We start from the raw sequence: 19756 nt of genomic DNA on the forward strand, positions 1-19756 counted from the left end.
AACATTGTGCACTTCAGAATATTACAGAGGAGGACACATTACTCACCGCTGGCGAAATTCTGGAGGGGCGTATGTGTATTTAAAATTCTCCCAAGATGAGAGAAACACCAAGGGGAAAATATGCACATCACAGGCAAGGTATTCTTAAAGGGTGTCTGTTCTAGAGTTTGACGAAGTGGAAGAACACATTATTAACTGGGAATTATATTTACCCCTTGCCCAGAGACCTCACAAGGTGACAACGTATCTTCTTGAAAACACAACATCTCCACTATGTCTTTGCTTACCCTGCCTTTAGATTTCCACTTAGCCTGGCGGAGACACTGGCAGCACCGCCCAGGGCAAACAGTATTTAGGTTTCTAAATCAGGCACAAAGCTGAAAATACACAAAAGTGGAGTGGTTGCTAAATAAATAGTGTCCTGCAGCTCCTGTCCATACTTTGTGGTGATGATGTCTTTGTAGAGCTCATAACCCAGTATCCTGGCAGTCAAGGAAAATAATATTTAATTCTTCAACTAATGTTTAATTATTAATTATTTTCCAAGAGGAAGCCACGCTAAAAAAGTTGGTCTAGGAAAAGCCCTCATGAAAAATCTCAAAACTTTTCCATGTGACTCACTCAGAATCCCTTAAAAAAATAATATATATATGTGTGTGTGTGTGTGTGTGTGTGTATCTTTAAGTTTAAATTGACTACTAACTTATAAATTAAAAAATTTTAAACTGATTTACCTCTTTTTTAAAGGGGGAATTGAATAGAATTACTTTCTAAATTGTTTACTACAAAGGTCTGCTTATGTTCTCTTTGGGGCATTAGAAATCTCAATAAGTGTTTGCCATTTCAGTGCTGCAGGCACTGTGCTGAGGACTTTCTCTATGTTACCCCTGAGTACACATTACTACCACCCCATTTCACAGATGAGGATCTAAGATAGAGTGAGGATAAGTAACTTGCCCTGGATCACACAGCCACTTAGTGACTAGGCTGGGAATCAGCCTAGGTGGTCAGCTCTATCTTGATAGACTGCCCCACATTTAGCAAAAGTAGCACTTTGCTTGGATTGTAGGACAGGGGAGTGATGCTGTAATTATGTACCTAAACTAAAAAAGGAATAAAAGTTATCATAACTTTACCCCATAAAATATGAAAAGTGCATGAGGCAAGCTTTGTTCTCAACAGGCCTCACACCTCAGGAGCAGTACAACAGGAGAACTTTCCACAGATGGAGGCCTGACCCACATTTCCCACCTGCACATCTCTTACTTTGCTTTTAGTTTTGCATCTAAACTAGTGGAACTCAATCCCCAAAACTTTTCTTCTTTCCTCCTAGACTGAATTACTGGGACAGTGGCTGATGGAGGAGCCCTGGTGTGTATGGTCTCTGTTGCAGGAGCTGAAGGGCTTTGTTGGCAGAGGTGCTCGCAGGGGACCCTCCTGCTCTGAGGACACAGCCCTGCCTGGGCCTGAGTGTCTGTGGGAGGCTGGGAGATGTCCTGCAGTGAAAAGACTGACAAGGTATCTCTTGTCAGAATTTAGATTCTGAAGGGAGCTGGTTTTGCGGGGGACAGCCAGACCAACAAAACATGCAAAGAAAAATAACAGTGATATGTGTTTTGAAGAGAATTAAAATAGGGTGATGTGATAGCAACTGCTTTGCTACTGTAGATGAGATACTTGAAAGTCTACAACAAGCTGAGATCTCAGTGATGAGGAAAGTTCAAAGGGAAAAGCATCCCAGGTCTTGGGAACAGCAAAGGCCAGGCTGTTAAGACTGGGAAGGCTTATGGATAATAGGCCTACAAGAAAACCAAGCCTGCTGGGGCACAGGGGGCTATGAAAGCGCTGTGAGGGCCTGAGAGGGCCAGTCTTGTTGGGCTTCATTCAAGGATGAGGCTTTTGGGATTCATCCTTAGAGCCGTAGGAAGCCTTTGGAGGATTTAAAACAGGGAATGAATTGATAGTTTATGTTTTAAAATGATCACTGTGGAAGTTTTTGGAAGAGATTGGATTGCGGTGTGAACGCAGAGGCAGGGAGACTGTAGTGGCGTTGCCGGTGGGAGGGGGTGGTGGGTGGACCTGGGATGGTTGTAGTGGAGATTGAGTATATGGATGCAGCATCTATTTCAGACTAAATGTGGGCAATGAGGGAAAGAGAGGACTCGAGTTTAATCCTTAGGTTTTTGGCTTGAGTGGGCTGTTTATTGAGATGGCAAAGACTCAGGGAGGAGAGACAAAGATTTCACTTTTGGCATTGTCAAGTTTAGGATGTCTAGTTAGATAGCGACTGGGAGATGTAAAGAAAATGGGTAGCAGTACCCAGGTAGGGTGACCATGCAATTGATTGTGGAGCCGGGGACACCTCTGAGAGTGAAAGGAGGGTGAAGTGGGATTTGGATTTTAAATACTGAAGCTGGGACAACAAAGGCAAATCGGGACTGTCTTGGCGAACTGGAATGTATGATACGTAGGAATCTGCTTCCAGGCAAAGATTTCAGGATTGACAGTATCAGATGTTTAGAATACTACAAAGGAGTCAAGGGAGATAAGAATGGAGAAGAGGCCTCTTCTTCAATATCCACCAAAATAGCGAGCATCACTCGTGATAATAAAAGCATAGGACAGCCTTATCTTAGTGGGGTTAGGGGGTGGCAGCCAGATGGGTGTGGACTTCTGAGTGGATACAAGGTAAGAAATAGAGATGGAAACTATAGTTACTCTTTTAAAGAGGTTTTGTTGTGGCGAGGGATGTTGGCGAAAAATATCTAGAGTGCTATAAGAGAACACTGAGTCTCATCAAAACCCGAAAGGAAGTCCCAGAACTTCCCAGTGGAAGTTCTCAGTTTTATTTTAGGCTACAGCTGCGTGAGATTCAGTATTGCACATATGGAAGAAGAACTAATGCTTCTATTAGTGAAAATAATGGGACATGTAATTTTGGATCAAAGTTTCTTTTGTTTTTATTTGAGTAATCTGTATTTGATTTTGAATATCCTAGAAAAATCTGAATTGTTGCAAAGATGAACTTTGATTTAAAAAAGGACTGACTATAAAACTTACCCTTTCAGATTACACTTGATTCACATCAGGGCTCATATTGTTTTGGGTTAGTGGGGTGAAGCCGTGTAACTTAAGTATCAGCTTCCATTGACTGTATCGGGGTTTCCATGTAGAAAATGGTGCTTGTCTTGAACCAATTGGAGCATCTGCAGGGAATTTACCTGTTTCTTTTTCCTTTTTACAAAATTAAATGATCTTTTCTCTGAATCTGATTTTTATATACCCAGCTTTCTTCACACTATCTACAAGTAATTTTTTCTTTACTATTCTATGGATGTGTTTCTTAACACTACCATCTAATGATTAAATTATCTAGTAAGATGTTGCTTAATTTTTTAAAAAAATTGCCTGTGTTGAGAATCTGCAAGCATTTATAACTTTATAAAGGAGACAAAAACGTTGAGTTCTCCGGTTTTAAAATTGCTTAGTAAGGAGTTACTTTTAAAACTACCGTGCAAAACACATTCTCTTCAGAAAAAGGACCTGTGAAAATGTTACACGATCATTCCCGGAATGATTTTGTAAGACCAGTGAATTCCTTCTTTTACATATTTGCCAGAGGTAAGGAGTGCCTGGCACTTACACACATGATAAACAGAAGAGTCAGTAACAGGACAGGAAAGTCGGTTTAACATTCTCGAAGTGTAAATAGTCAAAGGAGCAGTACTGTTTCATAGAGACTTTCTGAAAGAATTGTAAGTATATATGATTTGTAAAACTTTTATAATAATTTCACATTTTCTAATCATCTGCTTTTAAAAATAGTCTAATATTTTCCTTTGAACTATTATTACTCAAAAATTTTTAACGTGTGTGAGAACCATCAGAATTTTTATAGAAAAGGCTGAAGATTTTATGGGCTTTTGAATTGGTGTTTTGGAGAGTAAATTACCTGATTTATTTTCCTTGACACACTTAAATGTATGGGCAATGATGTGACTTACGATTGTTTGAGAAGAAAAAAAATTTTAATATAATAATTCATTAAACTCCATGTATATATAAAATTAATTACTGCTGTTCATTTCTGTTCTTGATAACTTTCAAGCTTTAAGATGTGGTAAAATTTCTTCAAATTATCATGAACATTTCAGTAAGCAGTATGATAATTATACTTATCTAGGGTTTTCACTTTTACAAAGTACTAATCACTTTCTTTTTTAATACTTACAAGAACCCTGTAAAGCAGACTTTGGATGTTTTCTTCATTCAACATCAGTAAACAAGCAAGCTGAGATTTCTGAGGTGTGAAGTTACTTAACAGAGAAATTCAAACTAGAATGAAGCATTTTGATTCCTAGATTTGGGCTCTTTCCCTTATACCGTCCTGGCATGGGACCTCTCTGTATTAACACCCCTTTAGGTAGTGAGTAAAAACAGCATTTAGTAAAATTTACCTGAATTAAAAAAAAAAAAACCACGCAAAAATTCCAATGGTTAACACATTACTCTTAGAGCAGACCCTGAATGTAATATTAACTCTGTCAGCATGTAATGTGAATAAGAAAGTTGCTAGTGGAAATTCTAACTTAGCTGGTCCTTGATTACATATAACCTTGCTTGCTTAACTAACCAAAGAACACGGCTTGACTCATCACTTCACTTAGAGTACCGTACTTCTTTTGTAAAAATGTGAAAATATGATTTGTAAAACTTTTTTTTTTTTTTTGTGGTATGCGGGACTCTCACTGTCGTGGCCTCTCCCGTTGCGGAGCACAGGCTCCGGACGTGCAGGCTCAGCGGCCATGGCTCATGGGCCCAGCCGCTCCGTGGCATGTGGGATCTTCCCAGACCGGGGCACGAACCCGTGTCCCCTGCATCGGCAGGCGGACTCTCAACCACTGCGCCACCAGGGAAGCCCGATTTGTAAAACTTTTAAAATAATTTCACATTTTCTAATCATCTGCTTTTAAAAATGGTCTAATATTTTCCTTTGAAAATATTTATTCTCTTTTTAAAGGCCATACTAACCCCAATAAAGATGTTAAAGAAATAAAAATAAAATAAAGGCCATACTAACCTCATCCCTTAAATAGATGCCTGGCATTATATAATCTTAGATGAAATGTGAAAATGAGTCTTTTTGTGTATGCTAGAATTTGGGGGTAGAATATCTGTGGAGATTTGGTGACTTAAAAAAATAATAAGATGAAGAAAAATGTGAGCTAGCGTTGTCTTGTGGTGGAAACTATTTTTTTCCACCTTTATTGAGATACAATTGACATAGAACATTGTGTAAGTTTAAGGCGTACAGCATGTTGATTTGATACACTTATTTATTGCAAAATGATTACCACTGCAGCTTTAACTAACACCTCCATCCCATCACATAATTACCATTTCTTTTCTTTATGGTGAGAACATTTAAGATCTACTCTCTTAAAACTTTTCAAGTATGTAATAGATTATTATTGGCTATAGTCACCATGTTGTACATTAGATTTCCAGAATTTATTCATCTTATAACTGGAAGTTTGTACTCTTTGACCAACATCTCCTATTTTCTCTACTCCTTAGCCATGGTTAACACCATTTAGTGTCTGTTTCTCTGAGTTCAGCTGTTTTAGATTCCACATGTAAATGGTATCATACAGTATTTGTCTTTCTCTGTCTGATTTATTTCACTTAGCATAATGCCCTCAAGGTCCAGTCATGTAGCCACAAATGACAGGATTTCCCTTTTTCTCCTAGCTGAATTGTATTCTGTTATATATATATATATATAAAATAGGTTATATCTATAAATCTATCTATCTATATATATCTGTGTAACATCTTTATCCATTCATCCATTGATAGACATTTAGGTTGTTTCCATATCTTAGCTATTGTGAATAATGTTTAAAGGAACATGCAAGTGCAGATATTTCTTTGATATCCTCTTTTTATTTCCTTTGGATATATACCCAGAAGTGGTATGCTAGATCATATGGTAGTTCTATTTTGAATTTTCTGAGGAAGATCCATACTGTTTTCCATAGTGGCTGCACCAATTTACCTTTCCACCAACAGTGCATAAAAGTATTACTTATAACATAGATGTTTAGTATTTAAAGAAGTCTTCTTAGAAATGATAAGATTATAAAAACCTTAGAGAGTAGAGAAAAAGTAAGAATTATTTGTATCTAGGAAAGATTTTACATGTTTCAAATTATAAATCAACTTGCTATTATAAAATATATCTTAAATCTGGAAAATAATTTGATAGAATCAAAGTGGTTTTATATATATATATTTTTTTTTTTTTTTTTAAACAAGGGCTATGTTTCTAAATACCTTGTAGAAATCTGACTTGGATAATTCAAATTTAGTTTTCCCATGGAAATAAATACATGAGATTTATATTTTTCCAATTTCACTCACAAAGAAACCTTATCATACCTAAGGTTCACATAAGTCAAAATAACATAAAATGCAATATCATATTTTATCTCCCTTCTTTGTTATTGTTATTATCTCCCTCTGGTTAATTGCTGCTAAACACACACTGAGGATTAAAAACTAAACAAATCCATTTATCCATGTAGTCCATGAGGTCAGATAGTAGAGTCTATAAATAAGCAGATTTAATGATGCCATTAATAAGGAAGAGGAGAATGTACTTCTCCAGTGTCTTGTTTACTCCCACTAAGCATATGTTCTTTAGAAAGCAAATTACTGAATCAGATGGAATAGGAAAAACTAAGGTGAGTAATAGAATTATTTAACACAAAGTCATTATACATTCAACATTAAGAGCATAATTATATTCCATGTTCATGTTTGAAATGATTATGCATTAATCTTTAGAATTAAATTTGGGTATTTTCTGCAGAATCTTGGAGTTATATAGTTATGACTTTAAATGGATTGTGTGGATGCCTTCTTATCACTCATTAACCTTGTCAAAAGAAAGAGGAGAGTTATTTGTACAAAGACAGATTGCAGTGGTTAGTCTATATATATATATGGAGATGTACAACTAGAAACTCATTTTTTCTAAACCCCACAGTTTCAGTCTTCCCACAGTGCTGTCCCTGGTAATGACTCTGTTTCCCCCCTTTCCTTTTTTTTTTGAACTTGAGCCTATTGTCAATTATGTCATTGAACTCTGAAGTCATATGGAAAGTCCTTGGTAATTCTATTTGTCAAGGTAACTTGTTTGTTAACAGTTTTCACTTTGTAAAAAATGTACCTACCGAAGCTCTTTTTTTTCCCCCCAAAGAGAAACTCTTTGGAAAACAATGTAAAACTGTTGTTTAAACAAACAAAAAAATTGGATGGAGTATTAAATTGATGACTGGTTACATTTGATTGAGGGTTTCTTGGTTTTTTTGTTTGAGAATTACTCTTGTGGAATCACATAAAGATGATTTACCAGTTTTCATAGTGAATTGGAAAAAATTGTTGGTCAAAGTTACCTGTCATTTCTTGAAGGGCAGCTATCAATACATTAAAAGAGATCTCATCTAATTCATGAAAATATGCAATAGTCTATCAAAGAGAAATAGAAAAAGAATGTAGTTTTGCTTTTGAGATAAAATATAAATAACATTCTTTATCTTTTCTAGTTTTTATTTTTTTTTTTACTTTTATAGTTTTCCTAAATGTAAAAATAACATGGCAATGGTGCTTAAGAAATTTGGGGGACAAAAAGGAGAATATAATTGTCTTTTTGTGAGATCACTGCAATAAATATATCCAATTAGTTTTTATTTTAGGATCAAAAAGTGAATGTGTTGTTATTATTTTAGCTCTTTTATCTTGGCATTTATAATAACAGGACCACACCTATTATACCAGAATTCTTGTGTTAAAAAAAAGTTGTTAATGGCTTTGATATTCTAAGAGCTATTTTTGAACAAAATGTTTGCTAAGACTTTGTGCTGTATTGACCACTAGTACTTGGCATGTTATATATGCCTTTGTTTCTAGTTCCATCTATTTCCTCAAGGAAAGTTTATATAAATGAGACTACTGTATATTTCTTTGTCATTTCCTTCTGTTGTTTCTCAGGAGGAAGAGTTGCAATGGATTTTACAGTATTTCTACACTACATTAGCTACCTTTCTGTGGAAATGAAACATATGGTAGTTGGGAGGGCCTGGAATAGTATTCTGGGTTGCTTAAATCAGGCAGATGACACAAAATTTACTTTTTAGAATGTGGATGATTTCCTTTATTTGAAAGGACTGTGGTTTTATACAGCACAAAGGCATGGTTCTGATGAATTAGTCTTTAGCATACACGTCTCATGGTTTTCTTCAGGTGAGTCAGTGCTTCTTTCAGATGTTGTCCCCAAGAAAGTAATAATAAATTGTATTTATTGGATAAGTTCACACAATGTTGGTTTTTTTCTTTCCTATCTGTCACTCCAAATAGAACTTTAAGATCTCCGATTGTTGTTTCATCAGAGCTGGATGCACACAGTAGGAGACTGAGCAAAGAATGGCATGGGAGAAAGGAGATGGGCTTGGAAATGAACTACCCTGGGTTAAAACCTAGATGGGCAGTTCACTCACTGTGACTGAGGACAAGTTAATTCTCCTCTTGGGGATTTGTTCCTTATGTTGTAAAATACAGATAACAGCTACTCACAAGGTTGTTGTTAAGAATTAACCGTAATGCATACATAGCTTCCCGCCCATTGTATCTTAATACATTGCACTGTTGATGTTATTAATGGGTGCTTTACCAGTGCTCACTGATTGATCAAACTAAAGACACCTAAAGAGAAAGGAAGAACAAGGTAACATTTGGGACTTTTTATGTGTAGTTGAGTAAAATGGGACAATAATAAACTATTAAGTTTTTGAGTACAGGAACTGATTTTTATTTTCTGTACCCAAAGTTAGTGTAGGTGCTGAATAAATGCTTGTTGTATGGGAGTGTGTGTGTGGGAAACTAGTGTTTCTTTACCTCCTGGTGCAGAGTTCTTTCTCATGTATCATAACCTTTAACTCTGTATGATTACTCCATTAAGGGAGCTCATTTTAATTTATAATTTCACCTTTTTCACAAACAGAGATATAAAGTACATTCTTACTTGCTGATGATTGCAGGAGAATATATATAAAATAATTTCTTTGGAAGAGTTGACTAACAATGTAAGAAAATATTAGTAAAAGGTAAATGACTTTATGTTAGACGGGAGGAGGAAGAGAAAACTGTTTTAAAGGGCTATAGATGTTAGGAATCCTAGTGGTTGTTTGATTTTTTTTGTTTGCGGTACGTGGGCCTCTCACTGTCGTGGCCTCTCCCATTGTGGAGCACAGGCTCCGGACGCGCAGGCTCAGCGGCCATGGCTCACAGGCCCAGCCGCTCCGCGGCATGTGCGATCTTCCCGAACTGGGGCATGAACCTGTGTCCCCTGCATCGGCAGGCAGACTCTCAACCACTGCGCCACCAGGGAAGCCCAGTTTGATTATTTTTATACATTGCTTTAAAGACAATCAGATTTTAGTGCGATTGGGAATAATTTACTCCTTGTACAAGTTTTCCTTGTTTTCTGAGAATCAGGGTCAAATGGTGAAAGGAAACTGTCATTTCATACCAAATATATCAAATGCCCTATCCCAGTGTGTTTCTAAGAAATAAGGTTTTTTTTTTTTTAATTGGGAAAACATTTGAGGACCTGACTCTATGTGTGTGTGTGTGTGTATCTATCTGAAAGAGAGAATTCATTCATTCAACAATATTTTATTAAGCACCTTCTTTGTGCCCAAAATATTCTAGATCCTTCAGGATATAGCACTAAACCAGAGAGTAAAAGTGCCTGGACTCAGTGAGCTTTCATTCACTAATCAGAATTCACTAATCTGAACTAATCACTAGTCAGAATTGTGACCATTTAAAGTAAGCCATTGGAACATTACTGTCATTGTATGAAAAGTATAGAGTATGTAAACTGGAATCTCTTTGCTTAGTATACCATTATGTGCTTGCAATAAATAAAGAAATACCTAAAGATAATTAAGGAAATAGAAAGGCCAGGTCTTTCACAGAGATCTTTATCTCTGTCAATATTCTTTGTCAATAAATATTATTTGGTTTTCAGTTTCGTTATGATTTTTTAGTTATGATGGCACAAATAAGATTTTTAATAGATTTTTTACTTCCCTTTACTAAATTATTTACTTGGAGATTGAAAATAGTCATGAAAGCATTTAATTAATAGGAATGAATTGTTTCTGGGGGAGGGATAAATTGGGAATTTGGGCTTAACAGATACATACTGCTCTGTATAAAATAGATGGACTGCAGGGACCTGCTGTGTAGCACAGAGAACAATATTCAGTGTCTTGTGGTGGCCTGTAGTGGAGGGGAATCCGAAGAATAACCTGTGTGTGGTGTGTATGGCTGAGTCACTTTGCTGTACACCTGAAGCACTGTGGGTCAACTATACTTCAATAAGAAAGCAGGGGTGGAAAGAGAAATAAATTGTTTTAGGTAATTCTTCCTTGGATAAAAGGGATTATTTCTACAGAAGGTTAAAAATGATAGTTTCTGGAGAGTTATACTTATGTATTTATATCTCACTACTGTTTAGATTATTATTCTATTGAGAGAAAAATTAGTACCATTTCTGACATGTTTGATCTGACCCATAGTGTTCTAATTTTTTACTATCTGTCTTATAAAATTCAGCGGAAATTAAGAGACAGCTGGTGTGATTTTTGCTTGGACTGCAGGTGTTTGGATGAACTAACTAAATTGAGTTTTGGGTCGCAGTTTCTTAAAAGATTTGTCACTGAATGGATCAGAGTTTTCCAGGAATCTTATGTCTAGTAATACTGTAGAAGCTCTTAAATTTTAGTCAGCTCAGTCACTGGGTCAGGTAAGATTTCCATTCCCTTAGTAAAACATGCCGAATGGCTGTCCTGGCACAATGAACCCCCAAAGCAGTAAGCTACTTTCTAGATTGCCTGTACATGCCTCTTGTTCTATTTTATCAAAAACTTGTTTTGACTGTTTCCTAACCTGTTAAGGCCTGTTTTTCCAGTTACTTATTGTAATAATGTAATTAACCTAAATAATCACATGATTTGAATTCATTAAGAGAGTTGTCCTATAAAAGCGAAGTTAAATACTTCAGAAAGAATCTGGTGAGCCAGCTACCCTGTCCCTCCAAAAAAAAGGTACTATTGAATTATATGTGAATGAGACAACTGAAAGAATGAAATAAAATGCTAAAATCAAGGAATTTGCATTCGAATTGCTTGCAGGTGTCTTGAAATCCTTGGCTTACTTAAAAAAGTTAGAAGCGGAAGGCAAGCCTTTATGTGCTAATTATACAAGAAGTACAAGGTGAAAATTTAGTCAGTGGGCACAGCTGCAAATACAAACATTTCACTCTCCATCAATGAATAATTTATCTGTGTATTTTAAGTTAAAATGACTAAGGTTTACTTGAACTTTGATTTCCCACTTTAAGTGGTTTTTTAAAGTAACCTACTGATTAGAAATGTTAAAGGATTTTTGTTATATTTGCATTCCTTTTTTATCATTTTCCTAAATCTCTATTCTCAAACTGTTTTCTGTAAGATAACATTAATATCTATTCTATTTATGTATTTAAAAACTCGATAGATTTTTTTTTTCTCCAAGTGAAAATTTTAAATATATAAGAAAAATACAGAATACATTTATGCAGTTTTATGTGAGTTTAAAAGTACAGTTTGGAACTACACTTTGTTGTATAAGCAATACTTATGGGGGAATCTTATCTTTTCTGGGTTTAGGTAGGAAGCTAGTATATAAGTTAAATGCAGTTATGCTGTGTTTCCATTACACCAACTACCTCTTCCTTTGTTAGATATGTTAGTCTATTCAATGATTGTTACTTTGTATCTTGTCTTAAATATATTTAATTATATTATATTTATTGTATATTTAATATTTATACTAACCCATTGATCTGTAGTTGAAAGAAGAATGGCTTAATGGAAAAGCAGAATCTTATGGTCCTTGAGCTGTTTTAATTATAATCAAAATGCTTCTTGGATAATCAGTTTGTGTCTGAAGCTCTGTTTGGTACAGTCTACATGTGGCTTATAATTCTTGAATATCTATTGGTCTTTCCTGAATATGTGATCATTTTAAGTGCCAGTGACTTCAAATAACTTTGAGGAATCATGGCTTTAAACTATTTTCTTGTGCCTCGTGGGAATTGGGAGGAATTATTACACTGAGTACTAGGGAGAGGCTATATTGGTTTTGTTGTGAAGTCTTCACATGAATGATGTACCAAGAAGGGGTGTGTATAGACTTGCCTGTAAATGTTCATAGCAGCATTATTTACAATAGCCAAAAAGTAGAAACAACCCAATGTCCATCAATTGGTGAATGGAGAAGTAAAATGTTGTATATTCATACAATGGAATTCTGTTGGGTAACAAGAAGTAACAAAGTACAGATACATGGTACAACATGAATGAACCTCAAAAGAATTATAGTCAGTGAAAGAAGTCAGACACAAAAGGACACATATTGTATGATTCCATTTATATGAAGTATCCAAAAAGGCAACTATATAGAGACAGAAAGTTGATTAGTGATTGCCTAGGGCTTGAGATGGGTTAGAGTGAGGGCAAAGATATTAGAAAGAAAAATGATGATCTTTGCATACCTGAAGCACTTACTAGGAATAGGAGAGTGGAAGAAGTAATAAGGACTTTTGTTTTTAAATATATCTTCTGTGCTATTATTGTACCTAACAAAATTAATAGTTCCTTTTGCATGTCATCCAACACCCAGTTTTTATTTAAATTTCTCTAAGTCTCTTTGTCCAAATTGGATTGAGTTTCACGCATTACTTTGGTGGTTTTGTCACTTAAATCTCTCATTCTATATCAGTTCTTACCCCCGCCCCCATCTTTTTCCCCAAATTTTCAATTTGTTAGAGAAACTGGATTGTAGACTATCCACATTCTAGATTTTGCTAATTATTATGTTTGATAATTATTAAACAGTTGAACTATTTAAGCATAATCAGAAAATGACTAATTCTTCATCCAAAAGAATTAATTTTCCACAGAGCTGAGAGCAAGTAAGCTAGCATTTAGGAGCCTGTAGCAACTGTTTAAAATAGAAATCAGCAGTCTTTCAGAAATTAGCAGCCTTAGGTGTTCTAAGACTTGATTTATTCTGTTATATTGCTACATTTCTCCTGGTAATAAGATGGATGGAAGACAGTGGGAAACTGTGAATCATTCTCCCTGAGGAAAGGTGAAAGGGGCCTAACAGGTGGTTGGCACAAAGACCCCCCCGCCGCCCTGGCCAACGTAAAAGCAAAAACCATGGGTCCAGGGTTTGAAAGTTGTGCCACTTAGTGAGGGAATAATTGAAGGAAGTCTTGGCAGAATTCTTGGGTTTTAATTCTTATTTTGTTGTATATGAAGTAATGTCTAGGTTGATCTTTTAACGTTTTATTTTCCAACAAAAGAAACTTTTAGATCAAATGCTTTAATGCTTATATACGTGTGTGTAGTTTGCCAACAATAGTGATTTTACCTAGAAGCATAGGTAAGGACCTTTTATAGACATTTAAAAATGTGACCTTTTTTCTTATTGAGAATATGTTTTCCCTACATGCCTTTGTTTTAATAACATGTTTTTTTTACAATATCAACATTTTCACTTCTGTATTGATATAACAGATTTGTGTTATGAATAATGGTATTTGTGTTTTTAAAATAGATCATTTGTATGTCTTTCACTGAGTCTATAAATGAGAACCTCTTGGCTCAGTAAGATAGCCTGTGAATGAGGTTCTGTGTAGGTAGGACTTCTTTATTATTAGCCATTAAATAGAACAATACATATTGATGGAAATCATTGGTGGAGATCATCATTCTAATACCTTTGCCTTTATTTTAGTCCAGTGGGTCTCAAACTGTAATGTGCTGGACTACTAGTATGTATCACCTGGACCCCATATGCAGATTCTATTTAAAAAGGTACAACATGGGGCCACCCAAGCAGATCTGTATTAGAAACAAGTTCCATAGCTGATTCTAATGCTCATTGAATTTTGAGAATCACTACCTTAGAAATATTTTTATTGTGTTTTACTTTTAAATAGTTTGACTTGGAAGAAATTGCAGAAATAGTGCAGAGGTTTCCCTCTGCCTTCCTCCAAGCTTTCCCCAATAATAATGTCTGACATAACCATAGTACATTATCAAAACCAGGGAAGTGACTTTGGTACAATACTATTAACTTAAGTACAGACCTTATTTAGATTTCATCAGCTTTTACATGCATTCTTTATTATTTTTAAAAATTTGTCTTGATTTATAATTCTATGAAATTTTATTACATGTATGGATTCGCATGACATTCCACAATCAGAATACAGAACTGTTGTGCCACCATAAAGGAACTCCCTCACGTTACTTTTTAAAAAAAAAAAAAAAAAATTATTTATTTATTTTATTTTTGGCTGTGTTGGGTCTTCACTGCTGCACGTGGGCTTTCTCTAGTTGCGGCGAGCGGGGGCTCCTCTTCATTGTGGTGCATGGGCTTCTCATTGCAGTGGCTTTTCTTGATGCGGAGCACGGGCTCTAGGCACGAGGGCTTCAGTAGTTGTGGCACGTGGGCTCAGTAGTTGTGGCTCGTGGGCTCAGTAGTTGTGGCTCACGGGCTCTGGAGCGCAGGCTCAGTAGTTGTGGTGCATGGGCTTAGTTGCTCCATGGCATGTGGGATCTTCTGGGACCAGGGCTCAAACCCGTGTCCCCTGGATTGGCAGGCAGGTTCTTAACCACTGTGCCACCAGGGAAGCCCCCTTATGTTACTCTTAATAGTTACACCTTGCCTCCAATCCTGGCAGCCAGTGATCTGTTTTCTATGACCATAAGCCTGTCACTTTGGGACTCACATAAATAGAACCACACGGTATGTAACCTTTAGAGACTGGCTTTTTCACTCAGCATAATGCCCTTGAGATTATCCAAGATGCTGAGTGTATCAAGGCTTGCTTTTTTATTGCTGAGTAGTATTCCATTGTATGGATGCATCACAGTTTGTTTATTCATTCTCACGTTGGAGTACATTTGGGCTGTTCCCTGTTTGGGTTTGTTATGAGGAGAGCTGCAATAAACATTGACATACAGGTTTTATGCAAACTAAGTTTTTGTTTCTCTCACGTAAATACCTAGGAATAGATTCCTGGGTCATATGGTATGAGTATGTAGCTTCATATTACGCTGCCAAACCATTTCCCGAAGTGGCTGTGCCATTTTGCACTCACCTTGTTCAAGTCACCTATGAGAGATCTAGTTTCTCCACATTCTTGTCTGTACTTGATATTTTCAGTAGTTTTAATTTAGGTGCATAGTGGTATTTCATCATACCTTTAATTTGCATTTCCCTAAATGGATAATAATGTTGAGAATCTTTTCATGTGCCTCTTTCTCACATCCTCTTTGGTAAAGTGTTCAAACCTTTGCCCATTTTATGATTGGATTCTTTGTTTTCTTACTATCACGTTTCGAGAGCTCTGTCTATATTCTGGATTATAAGTCTTTTTGTTGGCTATGTGACTTACAAATATTTTCTCCCAGTCTGTGGCTTGTCTTTTTATGTTCATAACTGGGTCTTTCACAGAGCAAAAGATTTTACTTTTTGATGAAGTTTAGTTTCTTGATATTTTAAAAATCTTTTGGATTGTGTCTTTGATGTCATGTCTGAGATTCATTTGCCTAAGCCTTAGGCCCCAGGATTTTCTCCTACATTTTGATCTAAACATTTTATAATTTTATGTTCTACATTTAGATCAACTTTAGGTTAATTTTTGTATAAGGTGCTACTTTAGCTTTTAATATTTCTAAACTGTGAGACACTATTTCCAAGTAGTTTTTCTAGCCAGTGTTTGAACTACTATTTGAGAGTAGATTACTGAGATTGTGACTTAAAAGCAACTTTTGCTGTCATTTTATGGTTGGTTAATCTACCAGTGTGCTTGCTTGGCTGACATATACATTCCCACTGTTTAACATGCATATGTGCATATATTTTAATAACTATAACATCCACATTTCAGTTCCTTACCTAGCGTGCTTTTGAAAATTGAAAAAACATTCCAGCTGAGAACACTTTTTTTTTTTAAGACAGTGTTTTTAGAGCAGTTTTAGGTTCACAGCAAAACTTAGCAGAAGGTACAGGTTTCCCATAGACCCCTGTCCCCACACATGCACAGCCTCCCCCATTGTCAGTATTCCTCACCAGAGTGGTACAGCTGTCACAACTGAACCTACACTGACACATCATAATCACCTGAAGTCTATAGTTTACATTAGTAATCACTCTTGATGTACATTCTACAGGTTTTGACAAAAACATAATGACATGTATTCATCTTTATAGTATCATATAGGGTATTTTCTTTGCTCTAAAAATGCTTTGTGCTCCACCTGGTCATCTCTCCCCACAACTCCTGGCAACCACTCGTCTTTTTTATTTTCTCCATATTTTTGCCTTTTCCAGAATGTAATATAGTTGGAATTATACAATATGCAGCCTTTTCAGACCGGCTCCTTGCATTTAGTAATATGAAATTAAGGCTCCTCATTTCTTTTTTAGTGGAAAAAATGGAAATAATGGGATGATATTCCATTGTCTGAACGTACCATAGTTTATTTGTCCATTGGCCTACTGAAGGACATCTAGGTTGCAAACTAAGAACATTTTAACTTCCTTTTAGAGAAGAAAATTTCTTTTTTTACATCTACTATTTTGTTGTTTCAGAGAACATAATAAGTAAAGTCAATTGTGGATGATTTTTTCATCTTAAATTTCATAAGTATTTAACCTCTTTTGAAAAAGTGGAAATATAACTTTATAGGGCTTTTTATACTTAATTTTTATATGGCAAAGAAAAAAGAAGCCCAAAAAGTTTGGCATAGTCCTCTCTCCCCATGTTTTTTTAATCATTTTTAAATTTTTAAATTGTAGTGTCAAGCACATTTTTTATTTACCTTTTCAGACTAACTTCCATAAACGGCACTAACTTTTCCATATATCAGTACATTGCCTGCAAGGCAACAAATATGAAGTTCAAAGGAAGCTTTCAGTAGATGATGCTGAGCCCAGTTGCTACTGACATGTATTACCTACTGAGCAGAAGCCTATGCACAGCATGAATGGGGCATCAAGTGAGCACTGGGTCATGGTTTTGAAGTTTCAGTTTGTTTCGGAGAAAAATTACTTGCTAATCTCTATAAATGTTTAAGAATTTAATAAGATACTAATTTTTTTAAAAAAGGATAACACTTGTTAAGGGATTATCTATGTAAAACACTTGCACAGTTCCTGGAACTAGATAGGCATTCAGTTAAGTTAGTTTTTGTAGGGTCCATTTAGGATATCTTTGAAATTGTTTGGTTGGACTAATTTCATTTTTAAGCTACTGGTATTAGAGGACCTCATGTGGTATTTCTTTAATCTACCCAGATTCTTTCTATAGCACTGAGAACACAGTGGGTGCCCAATAATATGGCTGACTGTCTTGTGACTCATTGTTTACATTGCTTTCAAGCCTGTTTTTCAACTTTGCTTATTTGTTTTGATGAAGTTTTTATCTCCTCCGTTGATACGCCCTTTTCTACTGAAGGCTTTTCTCATCTCTCTTCTTGTTGATGTTTGACTTTCTTAACTGTGCATAAAATAAACATCCCACATAAGATATTTAGGAAAACCCTGAGACAAGCTGAAATTGCAGCAACATTTATGGGACAGATATGAGAAATTTAATATTTAATTTTTAATGTATAGATACACTTTCCTACTCTATATATTTGTGTGGGGTTTCCTTGAGTGTGTATATGTGAAAATGTATTCACTTATATTTGTACATTTTTCTGTGTATAAATTATAACTCAGTGAAAAATATCAAGAGAAATTTATGTTTTCCTTCCTTCCATAAGGACCTTCCTTCTTAGAGAACAGGAAGCAAAAATATAATGGGGTGGCTCAAGATGGCGGAATAGAAGGACATGCACTCACTCCCTCTTGTGAGAGCACCAGAATCACAGCTAACTGCTGAACCATCATCCACAGGAAGACACTGGAACTCACCAAAAAAGATACCCTATATCCAAAGACAAAGGAGAAGCTGCAATGAGACTGTAGGAGGGGCGCAATCACAGTAAAATCAAATCCCATAACCTCTGAGTGGGTGACTCACAAACTGGAGAACAATTATACCACAGAAGTTCACCCCCTGGAGTGAAGGTTCTGAGCCCCACATCAGGCTTCCCAACCTGCGGGTCTGGCAATGGGAGGAGGAGTTCCCAGAGAATCACCACTTGAAGGCTAGTGGGATTAGTTTGCAGGACTTTGACAGGACTGAGGGAAACAGAGACTCTATTCTTGGAGGGCACACACAAAGTAGTGTGTGCATCAGGACCCAGGGGAAGGAGCAGTGACCCCATAGGAGACTGAACCAGACCTACCTGTTAGTGTTGGAGGGTCTCCTGCAGAGGTGGGAGCTGGGCACAAGGACACTGGCAGAAGTTCTGGGAAGTATTGCTTGGCGTGAGCCCTCCCAGAGTCTGCCGTTAGCCTCACCAAAGAGCCTGTAGCCTCCAGTGCTGGGTCGCCTCAGGCCAAACAACCAATAGGGAGAGAACTCAGGCCCACCCATCAGCAGACAAGCAGATTAAAGTTTTACTGAGCTCTGGGCACCAGAGCAACACCCAGCTCTACCCACCACCAGTCCGTCCCATCAGGAAACTTGCACAAGCCTCTTAGATAACCTCATCCACCAGAGGACAGACAGCAGAAGCAAGAAGACCTACAATCCTGCAGCCTGTGGAACAAAAACTACATTCACAGAAAAACAGACAAAATGAAAAGGCAGAAGGCTATGTAGCAGATGAAGGAACAAGATAAAACCACAGAAAAACAACTAAATGAAGTGGAGATATGCAACCTTCCAGAAAAATAATTCAGAATAATGATAGTGGAGATGATCCAGGACCTTGGTAAAAGAATGGAGGCAAAGATTGAGAAGATGCAAGAAATGTTTAACAAAGACCTAGAAGAATTAATTGTTCAGAGATGAACAATATAATAACTGAAATGAAAAATACACTAGAAGGAATCAATAGCCGAATAACTGAGGCAGAAGAATGGATAAGTGACCTGGAAGACAGAATGGTGGAGTTCACTGCCATGGAACAGAAAAAAGAATGAAAAGAAATGAAGACAGCCTAAGAGACCTCTGGGACAACATTAAGCACACCAACATTCACATTATAGGGGTCCCAGAAAGAGAAGACAGAGAGAGAAAGGACCCGAGAAAATATTTGAAGAGATTATAGTTGAAAACTTCCCTAACATGGGAAAGGAAATAGCCACCCAAGTCCAGGAGGCACAGAGAGTCCCAGGCAGGGGACTGTAGCCTCCAGTGCTGGGTCGCCTCAGGCCAAACAACCAATAGGGAGAGAACTCAGGCCCACCCATCAGCAGACAAGCAGATTAAAGTTTTACTTTACTTGGGCGCGGGACACCTGCGCCCAAGGAGAAACACGCCGAGACATGTAGTAATCAAATTGACAAAAATTAAAGACAAAGAAAAATTATTAAAACTAGCAAGGGAAAAACGACAAATAACATACAAGGGAACTCCCATAACATTAACAACTGATTTCTCAGCAGAAATTTTACAAACCAGAAGGGAGTGGCATGATATATTTAAAGTGATGAAAGGGAAGAA

At 36.5% G+C, this 19756-nt stretch overlaps 1 protein-coding gene across 6 annotated transcripts in view; it reads left to right on the top strand.

The window, feature by feature from the left end:
- The window catches only part of COBLL1 (cordon-bleu WH2 repeat protein like 1), a 161047-nt gene that overhangs the window by 64238 nt on the left and 77053 nt on the right, over positions 1-19756 (top strand). The window contains exon 1 of one of the 6 annotated variants that reach the window (XM_032637639.1): positions 3666-3755. The exons of the other annotated variants lie outside the window; for them this stretch is intronic. The gene's annotated coding sequence lies outside the window, so the exon portion shown is untranslated. Of the gene's footprint in view, positions 1-3665; positions 3756-19756 lie in introns of those variants that run through there. 6 annotated transcript variants of the gene reach the window in all.

The sequence above is a fragment of the Phocoena sinus genome, chromosome 7 (assembly GCF_008692025.1).
Source record: "Phocoena sinus isolate mPhoSin1 chromosome 7, mPhoSin1.pri, whole genome shotgun sequence".
Classification (NCBI taxonomy): Eukaryota; Metazoa; Chordata; class Mammalia; order Artiodactyla; family Phocoenidae; genus Phocoena; species Phocoena sinus.